At 34.0% G+C, this 25278-nt stretch overlaps 1 protein-coding gene across 3 annotated transcripts in view; it reads right to left on the bottom strand.

Moving 5' to 3' along the window:
• Positions 1-25278, bottom strand: part of CNTN1 (contactin 1) — a 281784-nt gene that overhangs the window by 167946 nt on the left and 88560 nt on the right. Inside the window, exon 1 of one of the 3 annotated variants that reach the window (XM_059682581.1) lies at positions 13347-13534. The exons of the other annotated variants lie outside the window; for them this stretch is intronic. The gene's annotated coding sequence lies outside the window, so the exon portion shown is untranslated. Of the gene's footprint in view, positions 1-13346; positions 13535-25278 lie in introns of those variants that run through there. 3 annotated transcript variants of the gene reach the window in all.

Raw genomic sequence — 25278 nt, 5'->3', positions numbered from 1 at the left:
ATAGATCACATAAAGTATTTACTCCTTTGTGAAATATGATTTCAAGCACATACACATGCATGCATATATATAAATGCAATTATCTATACATAGATATATAAACTGTATATAATTATATACAGGGTAGGACAAAAGTAGGTTTAAAATGGTTCACATGAAAGTATGAGCATAATTAATAAATAATACAATAATAAACTATTTTGTATGCTCACAACTACGTGTGTGTGTGTGTGTGTGTGTGTGTGTGTATGTATACTCTTTTGATCTAGGACTTTCACTCTCAGTGCACTGGAAAAAGCAGTAAGAATAAAAAGGAAAGAGAAAAGTGAAAAGAATTTATGTATGTAAACTAAGGACAGAAAGTAACCCTATGTCTAAGTCACCCCTGTGTTTTTATTAAAGTATTGTTTGATACTCCAGTCACATGGGAACTCTATCAATACCTTTGACTAAGAGTATCATCTAAAGGGTCCCACTTCCATCACTATCACATGTCAACTCAAATGCTCTAGAAAAGACTTTCATAGCAAATCAAGGACTCACTGCATGGTAAATACAACCCCAATCAGAATTTCAGCAGTAATATTTACATTTTATGTCCTGAAGCCTGGAAATGATCTAGATGAATGATGTCTAGATGAATGATCTAGATGTCCTTGTTAAAGGCAATTTGATGAACAAAACTATTAACATTGAATTTTCTTTATCATTCTTATCCCAAAAATGTGTTATTTTAAACATCAAAATGATAAAGAACACACTAGAGAATGGATAATTTATAACTGATCTAGATTTGGTGCAGTAATAATACAAACATGAGTAAATAGCCTCATACATCTCCCACTAAAAAAAATACTCTCAAATATCTGCACCAACTATAATCTCACTGACAGCTAAAAAATACAAAAGCTATCTATACTGTTTAATCTAGACATGCAACTTACTCAAGATGAGCTCATATGTTAATGTCATCACTCTGGATAACTTGATTACATTAACTGATAGGAACAATAATAGATTCAGACTGTGTGTGCATCTTCTGAAAGATTTTTTTAATACAAAGAATGACCAAGGGATAGATTGGAGGCATTAATAATTCCATTTTGTTTTATGACACACAAAAGAAACAGAACTTTTAGGAACTATTTGCTCCTTTTACCACACACCTGGGTAGTCCTGTAGGACATCAGGATGCATCTAATACAACAGTTGAAAACTATTAAATCGTAATTCAGGCTCCTGTCAAAAAAATCAAAAGAAAAAAAAATAATCTTGGCCATGTCCTTAGAAACTTTAAGTGAAATGACTGCAAGCTGACAGTCTTTAGAAAACTATAAATACACATTTAGATTTATTATAAGTTGATTTCAAATGAAACAATATAGATATGTTTGCAAGGCAAATTATTAGGTACCTTTGTATGCAAAAAGGCATAATTTAAATAGAAATCTGCAGCATCACTTACAATGCTAAGGATGTAAGCATTTAAAAATATGCCACTTTACTATCATTATCTAAGAAGTTGGTTGGTAGGTCACCAATTCTTTATTGGATTCATATATATTTCCCACTAGTATAGTATTCTGTGTCTCCTGGGGGAAAAATAAATAGGCTCTTCGTAATTTAAGTTTGTTTTGCTTTGATTTATATGACTTGGCTTAGAAATTATTTAAAATCATTATCTCAATAATACAAATCATCATTACATATTAGACATTATTACAAAGGTATCTAAGAAGGTTGTTGGGATTCCATATTTCATGGAGATTGTCTCCTCAATAGACATTCTTCAGAGAGCCTGGCATAATATCTAGAACTAGTTAATTCTGTTTCCCCTGGAAAATCCCAACCAACATTATCCCTGGTATTTGTGGAACCAGAGGATAGATGGCTAGGTTGGATTGACACATACTTGTGAGTCAGTTTTGTAGGAAATGGTTCACAGGTTGATAATGATTTTCAGTTGGCAATATGCTTGTTTTGGGGGTCAATCATTAATGTAAATTTTATATTTGTTCATGTTTCACTTTCCCTGACTAATTTACCTTGCATATATATTAATCATATAAGATAAACATTTTAAATTAAGAGTGTAGGTTTTTTTTGTTTTTGTTTTTTTTCCAAATACATTCCATTGATTTTCCACAGAGAGGAAGGGAGAGGGATAGAGTCAGAAACATGATGAGTAAGAAACATCGATCAGCTGCCTCTTGCACACTCCCCACTGGGGAGGTGCCTGCAACCAAGGTACATGCCCTTGACCAGAATCGAACCTGGGACCCTTCAGTCCGCGGGCCGATGCTCTATCCACTGAGCCAAACCGGTCAGGGCAAGAGTGTAGTTTTGATTGTTGTTGTTAATGGTAAGTTTACTCTTTTGGTCTTCAGACATTTTCTTTTAGAGGTGTGAAAGTTCTTAACAGTTGCATGGACCTTTTATTTTTACTTCACAAACAGTTGGAGAATAGGTGAGGCCAGATATTACTAACACACATTTTAAAGATTAGTAACGTTTATCTTAGAGAGATTAAGCCAATTATCTAAAATCTCAAAGAAATAAATCCAGGCTTTCTGGTTCTTAGTGCAGTGGGTTTATGCTACTACAACAATAATATTTAATATTCCTCTAACTGTGCAGAGATGTTTTCTTTTGATGTTTCATCACTTATTGCTTAGTAATATAATCTAAATCTTTCACAAATTCTAAAACACCACAATAATATTTTTGGACATTTTGTCTGAAAAGTAATTCATGGAGAAAAAAGTGATTTTTCTCCTTTGTAACCAGTCCCTACTGCTCTTTTTTTCAGTAAGAAGAGCTGAGGCTCTGGGTTGCATTTGTACTACAAAACCAAGCTGCGTAATTCAGCGCAGTACAATTTCAGCAGGAGTTTCATTCTTGAGAAAAATCTAAGATGAAGTACCCTTTCCAGATGACAGACGTATGATAGGCATCCTTGAAAGGCCTTGAAAACAATAATAATTTAATTGGAAAGCCTCTTTCAAATATTCTCTCTTCAGTTTATTCCATCTGTATCTCTTTTAGAGAGAACAGGATGTGGTCAGATTAGTGTTTATCATAAATTCCAACATAGCATTTGAATGTCTTGAATCATAACAAGTGAGGGTCTAAAAAAGAAAGAAGACAAAACAAAAAACAAGTGGGGGTCTAGATGCTAACTCATAAATTTTATATATATATATATATATATATATATATACTAATACTTACAAAGGAATTTGTGACAGCTTATATAGTCAATATAGCTTTTAAGATAGTAATAAAAAAGGAGATCCCAGTATGAGAGAAATCAAGTGAAATTTAGCTAAAAGCTGCCAATGCAAGGGAAGGGGAAGAAAAGGAAAGGCAACCAATCATATAGCTCATACCTAATAAAAGTAATAATAGTAGCTTTGAATAATTTTTTTTTCCTAATTGGACACTAAGAGGGATTTTGGCTTTACAGAAATATCACTGGAGAAAAAATAATTTAAAATACAGTTATAAAAGAATATCCGACGCGTTTTTATATAATTCTGGTGTCAAATTGCAGCTCTGGGAATCTAGTCTATCTAGGTGTAAAGCTTACTATTCCCATGATAGCACAGATGCAGAGCTGAGATGCGCTAGAGAAACAACTGACTGTTACATTAAGTCCACTGCTGTCTATTGAGGAATGTGCCTGTGGCATAACTAGTAAGATGAAATTCTAATTACTATCTACATTATAAATTCACTGTTTTTAAACTTTTCCCTAAAGATCTTTGAAAGAAATAAAATTCAAATAACTTGCAGTTCACATGCATAAATAGGCCACACGGTGTTTGAAAGTGACACAAATGGAAAGGAGTAACCGTTAGTGAATTCAGGATTCTTTTCCCCTCTGGAAAAATAAATGTTAAAAAGAAAAGCATTGGCTGATTTGAATTACTTTACTACAGAAAATAAAAATCTGCTTTATGGGTTGATAATGCTTAGGAAGAAAGGAAATGAATACTTAAATCTGCAGGGGACTTGATGGAAGCATTAGAGTTCGCAGTACCCTCACCCCTCATCCCTGCCCTTATTTTATTACTGGTAGAGTAGAGCTGCTTGTCCCTTCCACATCAATTGTCCATATGAGTTTATTCATTCTAATTTCCACTGCAGTGTGATTGATAAAGCAATTTCCTTTACTACCTATAAACTGAATACGTTCCATAGATTTGTTGCTGAATTTATTTTAGATCAGCCTCATCAATCATCACATCATTGTTTTCCCAATTAACTTAATCTGTGTATAATGATTTTTACTATTAGTAAAATATTACTATAAAATGTTTAATTTCCATTCTGCCCATGTATTGTTGATACATTTCTTTATAGCCCAAACTTAATCACTCCATTCTTTAATAAAATAATAAGTATATAGAAGGTTATGTTTCTCTGTAATTTACCTCATGCAATTATGTAATGGACTATAAAGACTAAATGGTAAATGATTTTTTTAAAATATATTTTATTGATTTTTTTACAGAGAGGAAGGGAGAGAGATAGAGAGTTAGAAACATCAATGAGAGAGAAACATCGATCAGCTGCCTCCTGCACACCCCCTACTGGGGATGTGTCCGCCACCAAGGTACATGCCCTTGACCGGAATCGAACCTGGGACCCTTCAGTCCGCAGGCTGACGCTCTATCCACCGAGCCAGGGCAGGTAAATGATTTTTAGCTGACTAATGACATTTACATGACACATATATGACAAAAATTATTTAATAAGCAAAATTAAAATATTAGGTTTTAGAAGACATTTCAAAATACTTATTGTGACTTCAGTGATGGCATATAAGTAAATATTCAAAACACTTTGTCATACTGCATAGTACAAAGTACAAAATGAATAAATGTTGGTGCACCCATTTCTCTCTTTAAATAGTGCTTTATTCTGTTAATAAAACACTTATTGCTATGAAACACATGATGATATCTTCAGGCAAATTAAATTGTGATCTTCCTTTTTATTTTCTCTAATTGTGAGGCAATGTGATCTTCAGAGTTTTTCTGCATTTAATATTTTTAACATAACTATACTTTGCTGGGATAATTTAATCCTAAATCATATATATATGGGCATTGATACAGTCTCCACTTCAACTTTAACACATTGCTCATATTTCTTCCTAAATTACAAGCTACCGAAATTTCTGTTTTTAATAATATAACAAAAGCATTAATTTTAAGCATATCAATGGACACATGACTGGCTATTTTAAAGTAGGATTAAGTTTATATTGATGCCAAGTATGTCTCTACAGGTGCCCATTTCCTAATTAATGTTCATAAATAATTTCTTCCAACATTTTATTTCTGTGGTTAAAATCTATGAATCTACGTGTTTGGAATCACAGAGGAATAATTTTCTTTCATTAAAGTTTTCTTTCTTAAGAATGTTTCTCAAAATGGATAATTTAGAGAAGCAAAAGCAATTCACTGAAGAACATTCTCCCTTAAACTAAAGTGTTAATTACATAAAAAACATAAATCTGAATCAGGAATTCTACAGTTAAAAATAATACTGGAACTTTTATATTATTATTAAATTTTTAGCCTTATGTGCTTTGAAAGTTATTTTTCTATATACACATAGGTATTTAACTGAGTCCGTAAATAGTGTCAATCATCAGAAACTCAGTTTTCACATGTAAAAATTAAGGAATTTTAATATGAACCCTTTCAACTCTAAGATTTATTTCATTCTTGATGAGGGAAATGAGAGATAAATTCTAAATAATCTTCCTCTTAGATTACCAGAAACATTTTCTTCAAGACTGCAGGGAGCATCTATTCAAGGGCAATGTAAATAAAAGGAGGTCTTCACCAAAAGGCACTAATATTTCCATAGGCGAGGACTCATCCTACTAAAGTAAAGAACAGGGAGAAAAATAATCATCTTTGTGATTTTTCTTACATTTAAGAACTTAAAATATTATTGTGCCAAAGAATTTCCTTTTCTCCTACAATGATGATTAAAATTCATCATTTATTAAAAAGCCAACAATATTTGACATTCATGCGTTCCTGCAAAGGTCTCATACAAATATACCTACATAAACATTTGGCCATGTTTTCTCTCTTCTAAATGACTATCCTGGCACAAACACCCACTTTTCTCAATAGCTTTAGTATTATTTCTACTTAATTCTACTCTTTTTAAGAATTTCCTATGTATTTAATATCTTCAATAATTTAAAACAAAACAAAACAACGTACTATTTCAATTCATTTTAACAACAGGATACAATCCCAGACCTAATAAATCACATTATTTTTGGCTTAGATTTCTGCTTATCTTACAGGTCATTTATTTCTAGCAATTTGTTTTATATAATTTGTCTTTTAGCTATGTGTAGGTGACAGTAGGAAATATATTCACTGTTTTTTAGAAATACTTTCTTAACATTCCTATTATCTCACTGTCCGTTTCATTGTAACTATTATGAATTAATTAAATGAGTAAAAACATTATTATCATGTGTCCTGGCCAGGTGGCTAAGAAGGTTGGAGCATCATTCTGTGTACCAAAAGGTTGCAGGTTTGATTCCCAATTAGGTCACATACTAACTTGTGGGTTTGATTCCAGGAGGCTCTGCCTCCATTCATCTTTCTCTAAAAATCAATAAAAATAAAACCTTGGTGAGGATTAAGAAACAACATTATCACCAAGACATTAATGAAAAATATTTACCAACTATTTACAATATATCAGACAATATGCTAAAGGCTAAGGATCTGGACATAAACAGAATAATAATTGCTCCCATGAAGTCTAAAAACAGGTTGAATGTTATAAAACTAGAGGCCCGCTGCATGAAAATTTGTGCACTCCCGGGGAGTCCCACAGCCCAGCCTGTGCCCTCTCACAGTCTGGGACCCCTCGGGGGATGTCCACCTGCCAGCGTAGGCCTGCTCCCTGGGGGATTGGGCCTGAGCTGGCAGTCAGACATCGCTCTGGCAGCCTGGGAGCCCTTGGGGGATGTCCAACTGATGGCTTAAGACATCCTTAAGCCGCAGTTGACATCCTTAGTGCTGCCAAAGAGGCAAGAGAGGCTCCTGCACGCGCAGCTGTCAACGGCTTGTGGCTGAGCAGAGCTCCCCCTGTGGAAGAGCACTGACCACTATGGGGCAGCTCCTGCGTTGAGTGTTTGCCCCCTGGTGGTCAGTGTTCATCATAGCAACCAGTAGTTCCTGATTATTCCACCATAGGGTCAATTTGCATATTACCCTTTTAATAGGATAATTTAAAATATTTTATTTTCATTCCTTCTATTCACATAACTTCTAAGTAAGAAATAATTTATTTTATTAAAATATCTACAGTACTTTTGCTGGGAAGAATATCTGGTCAATTTTAAAATAACCAAATGTTTTTAATTTGTTAATCACTATGTCAACAAAAACTGTATGCTCACTCATTCTAACCATCCGAACTTGCCATTTACAACATAATCCTTGTAAAAACTATCACAGAAAGTACTCATTGGTGGTAGTGGGAGAGATGGCTCTGGGAGATATAAAAATATCTAAATCTTGGTAATCAGGCATGTTTCCTTAGGTACAGTTGGTCTTCATTGAGATTGAAAGCCACATTCATAGAGAAGCTGACATTATTAACATGACATTCAAATCTTCAGTTACAGATATATTTTAGGTCCAGCTAAAACCCATCCTCATTCTTCCCAACATTTGCTTGTACAGCCCTCTGTCACATGAAACTATATCCTTCTAATAAACCCTCCCTCTTGCTTAAGCTAGCTTGAGATAGATTTTTGTCATTAAAAAAAAATCCTACTACTAAAGGATTCATGTTACATTCAGTATGTTCATTTAACATAACAAATGTTCTTTCCATTCGATGGTGTGACAAGCCATAGTGTCTTAGAATTAATAAAATGTGATAACATTAATTCATATGATCATTCATTCGACACATAATTATTGAACATGTGCTATCCTCATGGCACTGTATCAGACACTGGGGGAGCAATGATGAGCAAGATAGATGTATTCTTTATACAGGAGGCTTTCCTGGTTAGTGTCACTTTTTCTCCTGTAGGAGCTAAGGAGGAGGGCAAAAGGATCTTAAAACATCTCCCTAAGGAAAATAATTTTTAAAATATTCTATCACTAATTAACAATTTAGAAAAACCAATAATAACTAATTAATATGAATTTTCTGATGACCCATTATTTATCAATCTACACATGGAATGAATTGGAAGGCAGACATTTTAGAAATGATCATATTGGCTAAAAATATCAACGTTTCAGGCATGACGGCATAAGGGCTTGACTAGCAAACTAGATTAGATCGCAATCGATTGGCCTGAGAACTACAGTTGACAGTATCAGAAAAAGAAGTTTTTAGGTTAGATAGGAAAATTGGGGGAAAGAATGGTATTAATTCTAAATTTATATATGGAAAATGGAAGTAGCTCTTCCACTTAGAACCCATGTATCTATCCTGAAGGTCAACCAGAATACCCACATTAAACCGAGCCCCTCCTACAAATATTACTGTGCATGGGACTTTTTTATTAATCCACTAGAGGCTTGATGCAGGAAACTCGTGCAAGAGTAGGACGTAGGACTTTGCAGCCCCGGCTGCCTCGGCCCTCCCGGCAACAGGGTTTCATCTGGAGGGTCATTCCACTGTATGGTCAATTGGTCAATTTGCATATTATGCTTTTATTATTATAAACAATGAGTTAAAAGGTGCTTAACACACTACATTTATTGAGACATTGCTATTATCACTTAGTAGACAAAGACAACTTAAGGAATTTTCTCCTAAAGATAAGATTATATTCAGATTTTCTATAGTCTGACAAATTCTCTTTTTAGTAGGGTTAACATTCTTATTCTTTACTTTTATTATTTCTCAGTATTATGTTCCAGCCAAATCCTCATATATTAACCAATCTAAAGCCAGAGCTTATAGGAAACACAAAAATAGGAGATAAAAAGTAAATTTTATACTTATAATAATTTCACAGAATAAATGTCTTCAGTGGTAAGCAGTTCTAAATTTTCTACTAAAATTTCCCCTCTGTAAAAACAGTTGATTATGATTTCAAAGCACTTAAAAATAATAATAAACATCATTTTTCCAGGTTCAAGTAAAGGGGGAAAAAGTAGTTGTTTTCTATTATTCTTACCTAATTGTTCTTAAACTTGGGTATCCTGATACTGAACTATTTTGTTTATTACTGGCCCATCCAACTCACCTCTTGGCTGCCTATTTACCCAGTTCCTCAGTAGTTTCTCCTGTTTGTAACCCTGCTTCTCTTCTTGCCAACTAATATTTCAACTCCCATCTGTTTAAATTCCTATGTTCTTTCTGGCACAGCTCTGCCTCCAGACTCCCTCCCAGCCACCCACCTTGCTGCCCTTCCATCTGCTAGCATGACTAGTATCTTTACTAATTTATTTCCAATCTAAATCATCTCCAATTTTCCATTTTAAGTTGCAAACAAATTTTATCAACGTTTATCTCTTAAAGGGCTATTGTGATTGTAAGAATAAAATATATTATCTTGGAATTATAAAGGGAAGTTAAAAGATATACAGTTTAAACATACATTTAGTGTTTGAGTTCTTATACCTTTTAAAGTCACTTATGCACCTCAACTCTTTTCAGTGATGATGTTTTGAAATAATAGAGTGGACTGCTGAAAGACACTGCTAAGGGCTTTTGGTATATAGTCTTCATACTAACATACTAACTACTTCTGTGGGGCCCAGTTTGTGTTAGTCTTGGACTTAACTGATTCATTGTTCCCAAGTTTTGCATTCACTGATGAGTAGCAACCGCATTCTCAAGACAGTTCGATTCACTTTTTAGATTTAATTCGGCAGAAATATTTTTTAATTAGAATATTACCTAGTTATATACTGGATATCAAAGACATTATGTAAACAACAGTAGCACTTATTAATTACAGTTTCAGAATTTGATATTGAAGTAGCATGAGGTTGCATTTTCCTTTAGCATTGATTTAGTTGCTTGACAAGGTGGATGCTCATTTTCATGTAGCAGATATGAAATATTACAAATTATAGCAGTCTCAGGAAAATATTTAAAATTTTAGAACTATGTAGCTTTTCATAAAAGTAAAAACTTCGATTTCTCCATTCATATTCCTGAACGATATACCCTCCTCTGTCAACAACAGTTTGGAAAAGAGTAAAACACATTTATGGGAACTTAACTCAGAATTTACCCGTGCATTCAAAATAACATAGATGTTTACTAAAAGCGCAATGATTTTTTTAAAAAAATTGACTGGTTTATTTTTAGTACTAGGAGTATAATATTTCCATCGATGTTAACTGGTGCTAAAGAAAATGTTAAGAAGTGTTTCATTTTGTTTTAATAGGGTTTTTATTCTTCTTCAGGTATAGTACACTCAATAGATCTGGCGAGGACTGCCATTGAAAACATAGCTTGTTCTACTCACAGGTCCCAAGAGAAGGGAGCATGCCCTGCCATGGGGGGATGGCGGGGGTGGGGCGGGAGAAATCATGGGTGATGGTCAGGAGGCCAAGGAGAGCCAGCTGCAACTGTGAGCAAGAGCCTTTACTGTGGTATTTGCAGGGAGCAGGCAAAGTAAAAGCGGATTTAGGATTGGCTAGTTTGAATAATTTCAGGGAACTCTGGGGCGTGGGGTTGTCTCCAGTTTTCTGGTACTTGTCCCTGGATGATCAAGGGAGGAGGAAAGTGGCCCAGAGTGATTAATAACTTTTCCACAATCTGAGTTTATGGTTCATGTTATAGAACATATAAGATTAGATAGGGATACAGATATAGATGTGTAATTTTTTTACATAGGTTTATTATAATATAGTGCAAAAATGCCTTATTAGGATAAGCATTTATTTCCCATAAGAAAATTGACAGTTGACAATTTTAAAATATTCTTCTCAACTCATTCTCTCACCTCAAAAATTTTAATTTTAAATTAATTATAAAACGTTATACTACTAAATCATAATATTTCAGAATTCTTATAAATCGGTTTTAAGAGACATTGATAACATATACCAACTATAAATGCAAGTATATTTTTCTTTCAAATATCTTATATTTTATGTTTCACTACTATAGTTTTCATTCCATATCCCCGTTTTTCCTTTTATTACATCTTTTTTACATCTTCAGTCTCTTTTTCAACTGTATTTAATATGATTATACTTTGCCATAATAATCACTAAACTCATCTCGGTGGTTCATCTCATATTGTGGTTGATATTCAAATATTCTCATGAGTTCCTTATTAGTTTCTCCCAGTTGATAACCTATAAAAATTAATTATAACTGTTCTGGGAATGGGGAACAGAGCACATCTCATTTCAGTTTCCTCACATATGCCAGGAAATATTCTTCATCTGAACATCAAGTATTTTCCATGAAATTGATAAATGGCTTTGCTTGAGACTAGAGCAATGACAGAGAGGTTTAAATAAGTACAAGTGCAGAGTACATAGACCCCCTTGTTTATACAATCTCCCCATGTCAGCCCATTAATTTTACTGCCCTGATCTTGTCAGCCAGCAAGGGAGTTTTTCTCCTCCTACTGTCACCTCAGCCAGATCCAACAAGTGGCACTGTCATGATACTCATCACTCAGAATTTAATATGTCATTAGGCAATAAACATATTTAAATGTATGCCCCCTCCATTCTGTCTCATTTTCCTTTAGATCCCGTTTTATTTGCTCTTAATGGGGCACCTCAGCCAGGGACATTTGAGCAGAACTGAACCATATGACTCAGCATCAGGAGACCTCTAAGTTGTAGAGGCAATCACTCCTCCTTCCTAAGGAAACACTCCACGTGTGAGTTTCCTCCTGTTCCTACAGGAGATCAGCTTGGAGGATTTAAACACAGTGTGCAATGCTGAGGGCTCTGAACCACTCCAGCACCCAGCAGTCCACAGGAAACCCATCTAATAGAGTAACACCACAGCAGAATTGAAACGCACTGTGAAATGTTTGAAAGGTAGCTTTTCTGACCTCTATTTATCATTCCTATGTAGTCCCCTCTCTTTAAAAAAAATAAATGATGCCTGATTTACAAAGCACACTTGGACTTATCTATTATTTAGGTCTTAAGAGATAATATAGCAAACATATTTTTTAAAACAGCATCATTAACATACTTGAGGAAGTAGATATACATACATGTGACACTGGATTCTTAAATAAATCCTATGTTATAATGTAGATGTGTGTGTATATATGTGTGTGTGTGTACATATATATTTTATGGGCATATATACATATACACATAGACTAATTGTTTAAATTACTGTTTAAAAAATCCTTAAAAAATTTTACTATTCTTAGAGTTTCTTACTGAATGGTTGTTCATGCTACTTTCCCACCCTAAAGATAGGTTCAGGAATTCATATAAGACTACCTATTATTTGCATATTTATTAATTATTTGCCATGATATTTAACCAAGCAGCTTTAATTCACAAAGATTGGCAAGCATAGTATAAAACTATATTTTTTTTTAGTTTTCTAGAGTTGTTGTAAATTTTATTTGGCTTTTATATAGTGGGTTCTACAATTGTATATTGTATACAATTCTATAAACCTGATTTTTAAAACACTAAAGCGAGAAAGAAAGCTTTCTTTTTGGTAAATTTCAAAGTATGCCATCTACCCATTTGTCTCAGAGCCAGGCATGCTAGACAGGGAAAAGCACAGCACCACAGGTAGAAGCCAAACTCTTTTGTTTCTGACAGCAAGGTCTTCCTTCAAGGACATGCTAGTCCGAATTGTTTTAATTCCATCTGTTCGATTTGCATGCTGCACAGAATTTGAGTTTGAGTCCCTCGGATGTTCCCCTGCTTCTGGGAGGACTGAGCATTTTGGGCGTCTACCACCATCTTTTACCATAATTTGAACATGTTGGCATTAAGGAAATAATCTGAGCCACAGGAATGCCACAGCCCTGCTGAAACTTCTCCACACGGAGGGGATTTTTTTATTGATTCAGCTCACTCTCAGTGCTGCCCCTCCCAAATTTGCAGGCTTCTGTCTAGCCCAGACCCACACACCTGAGCTCTGGCATATCCTTGAAAAGCTTTTGCATGCAAAATAAAATACCTATGGCACCACACTATCAATGATCATAAAATACAGTCAGCTTTCAGTTAGCATAACAATTGAGAGCCCTGACACTGCATCACAATATTGAGGTCTGAGTCAACCTTACCAATAATACTGCACCGCTGTGATCCTCACTCAGCACATTCTTGTTTACAATGATCTAACCTAGAGAAAAACCTCAGACTTACCTCATACGCTGAGTGATCTGTGCTTCTGGGTGTAATATTTATTGCAAATTATCCATCTGAATAAAGGCAGCGACAGTGATACCACAAGCCGCCTCTCTCCCGCAGCGGAAAGCAAGTTAAAAGGACTTCAAGCTGTGACCTCAGAGGCAGGCACAGCCGCTCCCATCCTTCAGCCAACCTTCTGAGAAGAGCAGGTTAAATGACAGCCAAGCTGGCTCTCTACACAGCAATACTTTCAAATAAAGCATTCTGTGCCTGGAGCTGGGCGCTTACAGCTTCCAAATTCGGCTGGACCTAGTCAATGCTGCTTCTATGCCTGAAAATATTAAGCATTTCACTGCAGTCACTTTAATGCAAGAAACTATCTGAGGCGACTTCACAAACCCTGTCATTCTGTTCGGAGACTAAAGAATGAGCACCGCATGCATAATTCATGCATTAAAATCTTCAATGCACTTCCTGTAGCCACTGTTCTACCCAGTAATGGGCTATTGATCACCTCATTGCCGAGGCAATTGGAGCTCCGTGATTGGTTTACTTCCACAAGTAAAATTACAACCGAAATCACAGGCAGAAGCCTCCACCCTGCAGCATCCACAGGGTAAAACGCTCACACAGAGGAGATGACATTTGCATACTGCAGAGTGTTTACACTGAACTCTCTTCTGCAAAAACGCAACAGCATCTGTTTTCTTTTATTCAGAAGGCATATTTCTGCAGATGTAGGTTTATTATTTTACATCATAAGTAAGATCTATGGAGATGTGTTTTTTTCCTCTACCATTTTTGGAAAATTAACAAGGCTAAAAAAAAAAAAAACAGAAAAAGTGATGTATGGCTATAAGTCACAAAAGTTTGCCTGGGCTCATTTGAATAACCTTTCTTAGAAAACTTTAATTTAAAAATAATAAATTTCTCATTTCAATAATTTTTTAAAGATGTTTCTTTAAAAAATGATGATAGTTGGTCCACGTGTTCCTCATTGTTAGCTGTTCTGGGCTGTAAGCACCTCTACTCTGGGTGTGTCAGTAGTTCTGAGGGCCCTTTCTCTTAGAATTTATGCATCTAAGAACACATCCTGGCTTTTATTAGTCTTTTTCACTGCCTCCAAAAAGCAGGCTTTAAGACAAAATGTGCGTTTAATTATGCTAATGTTCACCAAGGGAAAACACAGGTAGCATTTTAAAATGCCATAGTAGTCCTGGCCAGTGAGGCACAGTGGTTCAACCTCAATTTATGAACCAGAAGATCTGGGTTTGATCCCTGGTTAGGGCACATGCCGGAGGAGTTGTGGCTAGATCCCCAGTAGGGGGCATGCAGGAGGCAGACCATCAATGATTCTCTCTGATCATTGATGTCTCTATCTCTCTCTCCCTCTCCCTTCCTCTCTGAAATCAATAAAAAATATATTTAAAAAAATTAAAATGTCATAATAGTATTTGCAAAAATATTACAGTGAGAGACCCATAAAAATTATGTATGCATATATAGAACATACTTTCTATTTTCCAAAGCATCTTCAATGTTAAAATTAATTAAGCTGCAGTTGTTTTTTTCACCAAAAGAAAACTGAATATGATGTTATGAACATTTAGAAGCCTAATGCCATGTCTTTCTAAAGCCTCTTTTATACACACTCAGTACAACATGCAAGCATACAAGTATCATATTTCTATGATAAGACCATTTGTTAAAAACAGAGTAAAACCTTCAAATTCATGGGTTGGGGCTAGAGGACATAATAACTGTCAGAGTATAACCCATCTAACAATTACACTGCAGGGAGCAATTCACTCTTGGAGGAGGCATGATAACAGCGAATTTTAGTCAGTAAACCAGCAAAAACTGATATCAACCTGCATGGGTAATACTGGTGCTGATGACAATAGAGATGGAGTTTAGGGCTGTTCAGAGAGATAACTCTTCCTTCCAAGTCCATATGTAAAAGCATAATCCCTGCTGGGCCATAGAGAAGATAATGGCACCGAATCGGTGAAGGCTATGCTAAAATAGTCTACATGGCAGTATGAGAAATTAACCATCTAAGAACTATGTATATTACATATTCCATATTCTGCCCCAGGTAGATTCTATTTGTCTATAATCTTTAATTTAATCAAATTCCAGTAAACTACATAGTAGACCTTATTTTACAATATTTACCTAAATGATATTCTTTATTCTTTTAAAAGAAGACTGGACTACCTCAAAAGCTTACACAATATAAAATTTGTAGCTAAGGACTAATAAGTATCCTGTCAAGAGTTTTACCAATTTGATAATCTATAGAAGCAATTTCATATGAAGATAATATCTTATTTAAAAATAGTAGATCATTTGAAATCTCAGCATTTAAGTTATCAGATATGAGGATACAGAGTTCAATAATTAAGAAAATCTAAATTGCTGGCATAAACTAAATTAACTATAAATGCAAGCCCTGGAAATAGAAGCTTTCTGAAATGACACGACTCAATGGTGTATAACCAGCTGGATGGGAAGAACATTCACTTAGTCCTGTCACTCTCCTTCAGCAAGTAACAGGAAAGTCAGTATCTTTTCTCACAAATACCCAAGACCTGGGTCAAAAATGAAGATAGTAACTTTGCTTTTACTTGGTAGATTTTCAGGTTCAAATGTTTTAAAGGTAGGGGGAGAGAGATGAGAAACACACAAACACCTCACCAGTCAAGAATAGAACAAGATTAGAAAAGAGTACAGCATGAGGAAAGCAATGGAGATAGTAAGTCCCAAGGAAATCAGAAAGGGGAAGCAAATAAGTCTGAAAAGAAAACAACTGGAGCAAAGTAGTCAATTGTACTCCCAGATGAAACAAAGCCGAAGGCTGTAATAAAGAGCCAATTTCCACTTTCCAGAAGTCTGGCTATGCCTGAGAAACACACTTAACCGATCTTTTCAAATGGATGAAAAGCAGAGATGGCTATTTTAGATAAATCTGTTCTCTTTGTAGATCAAGAGGCTTCCCAATATCTTGAATTTATAATGCATGTAAAATATGGAGTGAACTCTGTAATGTATAACAGGGTCAATAAAATGAATCGAAATCTGTGAAAACATCAAAGAATATTTAGTCTACTAAATTTTTAATATCTACTAAGATGTATAACTAGCCTACCTATTATCATTTGGAAAAATGCAAAATTTATATCCATTATAAGAAGATATAATGTCATATAGAGTTAGGAAGAATAATTCAACCTACCAAAGTTTCTCCATTCCTGAGCTCAAGGGTTGTGGGAGCAGACTACATTTGTTCTCTGAGATTTAACACATTCTTTCTACTTTTTCACCCTGCCCTGTCAATACCATAATCATCCCCTAATCATAACACATTCATTTAATTTTAAAATATGCATTATTTTACATAAAAGGAAATGTGCCAAATGCTAGGAAAATACATAATTATAGGTCAGTGGATGATTCCAAGGTGTTCATTCTTTAGTGAGGAAAACAAGTAAACACATAGATGTAGAGTGATTAATATAATCACTATAATACACATTAGTGAGACAAAGCACATAGAACTGTGTCTATATGAACATACCTTCTAGGCAAGTGTTAATTCTTCTTATTTTTATTCCACTATATGAGGGAGAGCAGCGGAAGAAATATTAACATTACCAAACGCCCATGGGACATTAAACAATAATTTGTAGAGGGGGTGATATTTAAAGGAGCTGGGTGGTAAATTGAATTAACATAGCTTTTAATGTTTGACAAATCTGAGATAATTTCAGGATTCTCTGAATTTGCATGACCTTCCATAAGCATCAGTTTTATTATACAAAAATCAAGTTAAGTATCTTTTGGTGAGAATTAAATTACTTAAAGCACAAAAGTTAAAAATGCAGTTTGTATAGTCAGCTAGATAAGAGTTTAAATCCTAAAGTTTCCTAATCTTGAAAATGGGGATTTTATCAAGATCATAGAGTTATTAGGAAATTCAAACATTGCAATATCTTTATATCACTTAACATAGTTTCTGACATAGTAAGGACTTTAGAAACATTAATTCACTGCCTCCTAATGCCAGGTCTTGGAAGAAAGACTTGAATGGAAAGTTATTTCTAGTAAAGAGAACAACATGGACATTTGTAGGGAGGCAGGACATCACACAACTACTTCAGTTTCATATGCTTAAGAAACTGAAGTAGCTATATTATGAGAATTTTGGATACAATAGACATTTTGTCAGGTGATAAGGCAATATTATATCAAATCTGATTTCTGCAGGATCTTTTTCTTAAACTCTGTTAAAATCCTGATAATATAGAACATTTTTAACACTGTTAAAAAGTGTGAAGCTATGCTACAGAGAGATATTTCAAAATTGCACCATGAGAATAATATGACTCGGTTTTGTGGTGGGAAGATAGATTAGATGCAGTAACCAGAGGTAATGAATACATTTACTAGGACACCACTTGTAGTCTGCCAGAAGTGATAAGGGTTTAAACAAGGTGGATATAATGATATGGAGATTTAAAATATATATTCTAGAGATATTTATTTAAGAAATTCATCAATAGGATTAAGTAGGATTATGAGATTAGGAAGAATAATAAAAGATTTTTATGGTGGTGACTTGGGTAACTCAGTGAACTCTTCTCTCACTTCTATGTAACATAAAAATAAAAATCTTTTTAAAATAACTACTGATATTATAAAAAGATAGTGAGGTTATAATATTAAATGTAAGCAAAGGAAGGGTAAACTATGAAGCAAGATAAAGAGCTGTTAAAGAATTAAAAAGGGAATTTCCAGTTGACACCTGGATAATAAGGCTATAGTTCACTAAATAGATTGAGGAGTTACCAGAATTGTTTAAGCTACAAAAGTCAAAGAAATAGCTCAAGGTAGAAAGTGTACAATGAAAATAAGATGAAGAATGAAACCCAGAGACAAGACCATGTACATAAGAGCCTTATGTCAATTTAACATCTTGACATCATTAACACATTGATTTCAAAAGGGAAAATTGCTAACATATATTAAACATATACTATAAGACTAGAACAATGTTAGTACTTTAATAAGCTGACTGCATTTGGTCATCACAAAGCCCTTGTGAGCTAAGTAGCATTTATTTCCATTTGTCAAGAAGTCCCACTGGAAGAAAAGTTAAGCAATGAACAGGTGAACATCCAGATCTGGGTTTGCCTTTCCAGTCTCTTCCCTGACATCAAACTGCTGACCTACCTCACTGAACCACTATCATAACGGAATGTTTTCTCTTCATCTCTTTACTTTTTTATTTCTTAGAAGATCAAAAATCATGTTTTATATGAAAAGTATATGTAGTAATCAATACTAGTTTAAAAAATTAGAGAAAGGTACATTAGAATATGGAAAAGAACATTTATTATTGCTTCAAACATATATTTTATATATTACAGATTGCCAAATGCATATTTATATCATTTTGCCTGAGCCAATTAACAAAGAAGATATTATCCCATTCTATAGATAAAAAATAGGCTGAAATAGCTTAAGTAACTTTCTCAAGGGTACACAGATACAAAGAATATGATAGAATTTAAGTTTCAAATGACCAAAGCCCATGCTTAGTTCACTATATCATACTTTACAATATTTTTAAAAATTCATCAAGTAATGAATTAAATAAAGTACAGAAACCAAATATCATAATTTAAATTCTATGAAATTTTAAAACAAGAAAAACAGTATGGATAATATTGTCTAGAGATATACACAGATATATGAAAGTAATGTTTGAGAAGTATATAAACACCAAATCTCTATTGTAGTTACTTCTCGGGACAGGAAGGAGGAAGGAGCACATAGAGAACTTTATATGTTTATTTATTAAGCTGGTAGTGAGCTTTCTTATGCTATCTAAATATTTGAAATATTAATAATGAATTTTAAAAGTTAGGAAAATAAAAAAAATATGTAAGAAAAAGAACTCACAAGGTTTAGACATGGATTCCCCCTTTTTTTCAGTTTGTACTTCCCTTTCCAAGGTGGAAATTAGAAAGAAAGAAGAAAAAAAGCTCCTAATGATATCCAAATCCATTTTTAACATCTCTTCAGTCATTAAAAAAAATTCAGTTAAATAAAAAGGAGAAAATATATTTAGCGAATAAATATCAACACATCTCAAAAGTTTGAGAAGTTGGACATTGTCCATGTAACATGAAAGGGTTCCTAGTTACGTTAAAGCACACATTTCCTTAATATTTCAGTTGGCTTACAGACATCAGTATTCCAAATGATTTCCCAGGTTTCACAAAAATGACCCAATTGTAGTTTAATCTCCATGTAAAACAAATCTACTAAGCATTCTCCTATGGTTACAGATATAATTGAAAAATATAATTAAAGTCTTTGAAATCTATGAGAGTATAACAACTCCCAAATAACCCTCATAATCCCTACTTAATTATATTTACTTTAAGTTATCTTAAGAAAAGCTTTTTTGTTTTTTAAGTGACGAAATGCTCTTGCAGGAAGGCATTAAAATTCAAGTAAGAGATATCAGAAGCCTGTTCAACCCCATGAGATTCACGGAAGCAGTTCTGGGTACATGCCAACCTGTTTTCTCTAAATACACACTAGGGAAGAACTTTTAAAAGTATATCCTTCTTCTCTAGTAAAAAATTTGAATATTTTCAAAGTACTTTTGTTTAAATATATTTCTAGTTTCAAAATAATTAGACCTACCTTGGATATTTTCAATTATATTGATTTTTTTTTTGAGAGAGAGAGAGAAAGAGAAAGAGAGAGAGAAACATTGATCTGCTGCCTCCTGTATACACCCCAACCCAGGATCAAACCCACAACCTAGGTATGTTCCATTCTGGTATAAGGGACTATGCTCAACCAACTGAGCCACCCAGCTGAACATCACAATATTTTTTTATTAAAATAAAAGTCTGTACACTCTTAAGTCTTTTAGAATTTTTGAGCTTTTAAAAAAATGACCTAACCCATAACTTACTTCTTTAAGAAGGTTTATTGGAAAAAAGAAAAGGTTTATTGCATGAATTCATGAATGAATAAATGACAACAACAAAAGAGATGATACTGCAATGTTTGAATAACACATTAAAAACACGGACTCCTTTTATGGGCTTTATACAGGTTTTAGCTTTGTTATCACTAAAAAGGTATGTAAGTAAACACTTCTAAATACTAGTAGGTATATTTTTTAAGTAACACATCATGATTATAGTGAACAAGTGCATATATGTGAATGGGCATATGTATAAAATTTTCAAACTTATATGGAAGTATACTATATTTCACATGAGTGAAAATACAACTATACACCTTGTTGAATTTTTACAAACTGACACAGCCATGTGACCCACACTCAGATCAACAAATAACACATTACTATGCGCCTGAAGTCCCATGTCCTCCTTCTGCCTTTCACTGCCCCCACAAACAGCCTCTGGACTCATGCTAACTTTCTACATTAGTTTCACATGATTTTTCACACAACCATTTAAAACTAATATCTAGTGCTGCAGAATTCTCCAGTTACAGAATCCTTACAAAAATATGTTTGGACAAAAGTTTTTTTATCCATAGTCTTCTCATTCTTATTTAACTGTAGGTTTAAGATGTCAAGTATAACTGTTATGCTTTATTTAACAAGGCAATTTTGTATGTTCTTTTTTATATGAATACTTTGGAACATATCTTATTTTTCTACCAAAAAACTAGGCCTATCCTGGCTGGTGTGGCTCAGTTGGTTGGGCGCCATCCTGTGCACCAAAAAGTCACCAGTTCAATTCATGGTCAGGGCACATGCCCAGGTTTTGGGCTCTATCCCCAGTGGGGTGCATGTGAGATGCAGTCAATCAACGTTTCTTTCTCACATTGATGTTTCTCTCTATCTTTCCCTTGCTCTCTCTCTCTAAAATAGATAAAAACATTATAAAAGAAAAACTAGGTCCAACAGCAGGATATTAATGTAGCAGTAAGATCTTTTGTAATATATTTGTTTTTCTGCATATGACAATCAACTTTGCTTCTTCATATGAAGTTTGATCATTAAACTAGCAACTATAATTTCCTGGAAAAGATTTCATCATAGATATTTGTCCTATGAAATTAAAGAGTTACTCAAAAAAATCTTAAAAATAGAACTCATATTTTAGTTGTAGGCAGTGGGTGTGTGGATCTTTCTCAACAACGTGATACCTTAATGAAATACATGACTTTAATTTAAAATAAATAGTTGCTTTAAAATAGGAATAAAAGTCCTAATTTATATAAGGATAAGTTATAATCTAGACAGACTTCGTGGTGCAAAATTGTGAGATGTAAAACTCTTGGCTAGTATATGACCCAGTAATAATTCTGTTTGAAAAATCATCTGAATGAACAATACAAATAAAAAACAGGTTTATGAAAGGGGGGAGAAAGAAAAACTAGCTTGAGATATGCAGGTGTGAAGGCAAAGAACACCCATCTTTCTTACAATGACTTGAGCCTTTTCTTTCACAAACATTAATTGACGTGGGCTATAGGTGACAATCTAACTTGGTGCTGGGAATTTAATAACTCTTGCCCTCAAAGGCTTAGAATTAGTTGTCTTTCGGAGCTCTTCCATACTAGCTCATTGGAGACTATTTTAATGTTCAGGATTTTTTTGCAAAACAGTTGTTAAATGTAGTGATTATTAATAATTAAGTGATAAAATTTTTCTTATTCACCTGCATAAATTGAAAAATAAGGCATAATAAATTCAAACTTATATTTCCAGCCAAAATGTCTTTTCCAAACTCCAGACCCCTCCACCCACTTGTATAATTGATGTTAATACTTGCATATATCTCACAAGCATCTCAAACTCAGGCAGTTCATAAATGAACTCTACTTTCTCTAAATTTGGTTTTCCTTTTTCTACTCTTCTAGGAAATGGTACCCCCATTCCACTCATTGGCTCATACCAGAAACTGAGATATAATCTTTTATACTTGTCGAGAGCATTATACTAGGTGAATTAAGCCAGTCAGAGAAAGATAAGTACTGTATGATTTCACTCATGTGTGGAATTTAATGAAGAAAATGAACTAACAAGCAAAATAGAGACAGACTCATAGAAAGCAGACTGATAGCTGTTGTTGGAGGGGCCAGTGGGGGGATGGAGTGATTGAGCAAAAGAGAAAAAAAAGAGAGAGAAATAAATCATGGATATGAACAACAGTGTGGTGATTGCCGAGGGAAGGGTGGGGTAGAGGGAGGTGGAGGGGGTATGGGGAGATAAATGGTGATAGACAGAAACTTGACTTGGGGTGGTGAATACACAATAGAGTGTACAGATGATATGTTGTAGAATTGTGCACCTGAAACCTGTATAATTGTGTGAAGCAGTGTCACTCTGATAAATTCCATTAAAAGGAAAATATAAAAAATAAAAATAAATAAATAAAATACAGGGTATGGCAAAAGTAGCTTTACAGCTGTGAGTGTGCAAAAACACATAGCTTATTCTTGTATTATTATTTACTAATTATTGTATTATTTGTTGCATAAACAACTGTAAACCTACTTTTGCCACACCCTGTATTCTGATTTAAATTTTAGGAAAAGATCATGCATAGACTAATGAACTCAAACTTTGTATCTAGGCAAGCTATCTTTCCGGAAGTTCAGACACATCAACTTTATATTTCCACTAGCTTATATCTCACTTTGAAATAACTAAATTGTCAATATTTTCCTCAAATCTGGTCTTTTATAGTTATTCCTCTTGCAATAAATGGCACCACACTATAGGATGTGCTCATGCCTACATCTATGGCTTTAATCCTCTTTTCTTCCTCATAAGTATATACTGAATCTATCTAGTTTTTTTCCCTATTTTTGTTGTTAATAACCAAGTTCAAGCTAGCATCATCTGTTTCTTAGACTGCTGACATAGCCTTATAGGTGAGCTCCCCATATCCATCCTGCTGCCAGTTAATCCATCCCAAATACCACATGAGATCACAGAAATGTGATCTTTTAAAAATGCAGATGTCATCATATTATTTAACCACATAAAAATGTGCAGTGTCCTCCCACTACAATTAAGATAATATTCAAAAATCTTCAACACAGCATTGAACGTATTGCTGACACCAACCAATCCTCCAACTCCACTGTGTTCTCCTTTCCCCTTTTATCACGATATTCCAGCTACTCTGGACATCACCCTGTTTCTTTCCAGTTTTGGGACACTATTCTCCTTCTGTCAGGAATTATTTTTTCTCCAAAATTGTTGTTTGGCTAAGTGACTCACTTTCATGCTATATCTTCTACTTTGCAAATCAGGATAGTTTCTTCTGCACTTTATTCTCACAATATGTGGTACCTTCCCTTTATAGCTGATTAAAATCATAATTAAAAACACACTTTTGTAATTATTTACTGCCTAACTCTTTTACTATAATGTACATCTCACTACAGCACAGGCCATATTTGTTTTATTTGCTTTTCATTTATCACAGGTCTGGTGTAAAGCACGTGATTGCCACATAGAGGGTATCAAATATTTACTGAATGCATGGATGAATGAATCAATGGCACAATGTGTGCTTGTATGATCTTGTAAGAGCTGATTCTTTACATTTGGATGTTCAGTTACTGTGCTAGAATTATTATATAAAACCGAGCTTCCTGCCTTTGAATAAATGGTTCATTTTCAACTTTAAATATATGGTGAAGGATGCTTATATATTAAACTTCTCTCTAAAAGGAGGATTTTTACTCCTTAGGTTGTCAAACCTATGTGTCAGACCACTTTGACCTCTTGTCACCCATGCTACACCATCCACTCTGATTTTGTGCCCAAACTCATGTATTCTTAAGTGGGAAGTTTTATTATCTCCACAACTCTACCTCTGTCCTGACCTACTTGAATTTTCTGTTGTCTTAGATTCCCACTGAGGTTCAGCCTCAGACAGAACACTGATTAACAGTGATTAATTCTAATAACTCTAGCTGTTGTTTTCACTTTGCTTTCTCCAGGGAGATTCTCCTCAACCCTTTGAGAATTTTCTTAGCTGGCTCCTAAATCTCTAGTATTTTTAAGGCCCATATTTTTAAAGCCAATCTGGTTTGGAGATGGCTTTAACTTCCTTCATTTCTAACTTTCTGGGGCATGATCTATTTCCATACTTTTAGTAATTAAGCTGACAGTTTCCTTCTTCATAAGAACTGGGAAAACCTCAGTTGCTAAATAAGCTTATTAATATTTTCTAATTTAAAAATTTTATAAATATTTCTTAACAGTAGAGAATTTTATTTTAAAAATTAAAGACTATTTTTTTCTCTTAACTTGTATTGTCCTCTTTTAAAATAGATCTCCCTTACCTACCCAATGAGTTGTAAAAAGAGAAAGAGGCAATGTATCTAATAGTTGAAAGCAGAAGTTTTTGTTTTTACACAAATGTTTTACACTTACTTACTGTTTATCTACAACTAAGTTATGTAGGTTCCTTAAACTTCAATTGTTTATCAAATGAATATACTACTGCTAATAATAATGCCTACATTATAGGAATACCACGAAGCTTGATTAAATGAAAGAACATGAAAAGAACTTACCTAGTATAGTGCCTCAACATTGCAAGGATAAACAGGTGTTAGTTATCGCATAAACTCTCTGCAAACTAGCAACTTTATGTTGCTGGATCACAGGCATCCTGCACAGAACTTGCATAAAATAAGTTTACAATAAATGCTTATTGATTGATTGACTGATTGATAAATTCAACTAACTTTGGAGTCCTTTTGTTTTGTCAGGTCTCAATAATTATCTCCCACTAAGAGAGCCATTCATTACTTTCTACCAAAAATGATATAAACACATAATTGCTGATTTTTATTTAAATTTTCCATTAATTCAATGGTAAGAGAAAAAAAACAGTTCTTATCAGATAGTTAAAATAAT

This window comes from Myotis daubentonii, chromosome 2 (assembly GCF_963259705.1).
Source record: "Myotis daubentonii chromosome 2, mMyoDau2.1, whole genome shotgun sequence".
NCBI classification, from domain to species: Eukaryota; Metazoa; Chordata; class Mammalia; order Chiroptera; family Vespertilionidae; genus Myotis; species Myotis daubentonii.
The sequence above is the reverse complement of the archived record's forward strand: the minus strand, read 5'-3'. Positions and strand labels throughout refer to the sequence as shown.